The following is a 2,500-nucleotide window of genomic DNA, read 5'->3' as shown; positions in this document are numbered from 1 at the left end:
TTTAAAGACTCGTCAACCATGACAGAGAATTCGAAGGGGAGTCTTTTGCTTGCTTATTATTCTACAAGTTATTTGTTTCTCCGAATATATTCTTTAAAAGTATTTTGATATATAAGATATCTTAAAGTTATTTTTAAAAATCACATTTTTATTTATAGTAACGAAGTGTTCTCATACCATAAGCAGCTGTCCCTATCCTTATCACTCCTTCCCTCTCCTTCTTCCTCCTTCCATCTCCTTCTCCCTCATTCCATCTCAATCTCCCTCATTCCCTCTCACTCTTCCCCCTTCCCTCACCTTCTCCTTCTCCTTCTTTCCTTCACATTCCCTCTCATTCTCACTCCTTCCCCTTTATTTATTCTTATTCCCTCACATTCTCCCTCCTTCCGTCTCCTTCTTTATCCTTCCCCTTCCTTCCCTCTACTTCCCCCTCAATCACCCTTATTCCCTTTCATTCTCCCTCCTTCCCTCTCCTTCCTTCTCCCCACTCCTTCCTCCTCTTTTCCTCTCCTAACCCCACCCTTACCTCATTATCCCTCCTTCCCTCCTCTTCCCCCTCACCCCCCCCCACTCATTCCCTCCCTCCCCAGCGCAACATCAGCCTCCAGACAATTTATCTTTAATCGTAATTTTTGTCCCTGCTTTATGAACACGAAAGGAGAGAAAAAATAAGACCATGACGCCGTTCCCACCGCCAGGCAGAGCTACCGCATTATAGGCTTATTATATCACATCCAGCGGCGTGAGGTGGTTGATTATTGTCCTTATTGCCCTCCCCATTCCCCCATTAGTGAGGTTGGAGGCGTAAAAAGAGGGGGACGGGTGGGTGGGTGACCTTCTGAATGAGTTGGGGCAGGAGGAAAGGAGGTGGGGGGTATATATAGGAGGGATGGAGGGACTGTATTTAAGGGGAAGGAAGGAAGGAAGAGAAATAGGGATGGAGGAATGGGGTGGGGGTGGAGATTGTGTTTGTGTGTTTGTGTTTGTGTGTGTGTGTGTGTGTGTGTGTGTGTGTGTGTGTGTGTGTGTGTGTGTGTGTGTGTGTGTGAGTCTATGTAATTTATGTATATATGCATTCATTCTGATAGCGATGTACCAATTTCTGATATTAAAAGTTCTTGCATATCATCAGAAATCAATGCCCCACCCACTCTCTCTCTCTCTCTTTCTCTTTCTCTCTCTCTCTGTCTCTCTCTGTCTCTCTCTCTCTTTTTCTCTCTCTCCCTCTTTCTCTTTCTCTCTCTTTCTCACTCTTACTCTCACACTCCGTCTTTCTCACTATTGTTTTCACTCTCGCCCTTTGTCTCGTGGGCGCGGCTGGCCTTCATATAACAGTGACACCATCTCTTATCTGGCATTCGTCTTCAGTTGACAAGAAAAACTAAACTATTAAATGAATTGAAAGCTGTTGTATGTATCCTCTACAGATTTTGTAAAACATTTTAATCCATTTTTTGTAAACCTCATATAATAATGTCATTCTGCCTGGTGTGAACTTTGATTTTTAACTTAACATTTTCTTATAATGAAATTCATACTAATGGTGTGTTGCAACTCTTCCAGGTGTGAATAGCCAGATGATGAAATAAGGACAAAGTTTGATACTATATTCAACGTAACACCGCCCTTACAAGGTAACGTATAAGATCTTTTCTTTATATTCATTATTTTCGCTTTCAAATATTTGAATGGTTGGATAGTAAAGAGAGTCTATAAATATTTATCGAAAAGGATTTCTTTTCTTGTTTTCTGTCTGTTCTTATTTTCGTCTTTTATTTATTTATTTGCTTATTTAATTTTTTTTTGCATTCCCCCCTGCATTTATTGATTTCTTTATTTATGTAATATTATTTTCTTATCCGTTTTCCTTTTTATTTTCGTTCTCTGTTTTTGTCATTTCTTACCTACTCTTGTTCGATCATTCCCCTCCCCCACTATCTCCTCTCGTCTAATTCTTTCCATTAAATTCTCCCTTGTCCTTTCCCTTCCCATTTTTTTCTTCCACCTTTCTCCCTTTGAATCTGTCCCTAAGCTCCGCCCTCTCCCTCAACTCTCCTTATTGTTGATCTCGCTTCCTCCGCCTCATGCTGTGCAATGCACCCCTCTCCCTCGCCCTTTCCTCGATTAACAAGCGTATAAAGTCCGGTTTCCAGTCACTGGGCACCAACGGGATGTTAATGACAAAAACAAGAAAGGGGAATAACCCAAAGCTGGCGTTAAATGCTGCGGATAAAGCAACTGAGAAGCCAGAAGAACGCTTGGGGGGAATTCGCACTCCAGGGGTTAAGGCTCAGGGGACAGCGGGTGCGTCGGCGAGGAGGTGGGGGTGAAGAGGCGGCCCTTCATCATGGCTGTTCAGGGAAGTGATGATAACACTTATGAATGTATATATATCCATCAAATGAGCCTTGCTAATCGAATTAAAATTAATCAAATAGGCGAGAGACGACAACATCATCAAAACTGGAACTGAAAGAGAGAGAGAGAAAAAAAAAAAGAA

At 42.0% G+C, this 2,500-nt stretch overlaps 1 protein-coding gene across 1 annotated transcript in view; it reads left to right on the top strand.

The window, feature by feature from the left end:
• Nucleotides 1-2,500, top strand: part of LOC122251595 (Ig-like and fibronectin type-III domain-containing protein 2) — a 215,544-nt gene that overhangs the window by 118,007 nt on the left and 95,037 nt on the right. Inside the window, 1 exon segment of the mRNA XM_086538826.1 lies at nt 1,564-1,634. The gene's annotated coding sequence lies outside the window, so the exon portion shown is untranslated.

Source organism: Penaeus japonicus, unplaced genomic scaffold (genome assembly GCF_977035675.1).
Source record: "Penaeus japonicus unplaced genomic scaffold, GWHDUDI00000001_assembly GWHDUDI00000008, whole genome shotgun sequence".
NCBI lineage: Eukaryota > Metazoa > Arthropoda > Malacostraca > Decapoda > Penaeidae > Penaeus > Penaeus japonicus.
Note: the sequence above shows the minus strand (reverse complement) of the source record. Positions and strands in the feature narration are given on the sequence as shown.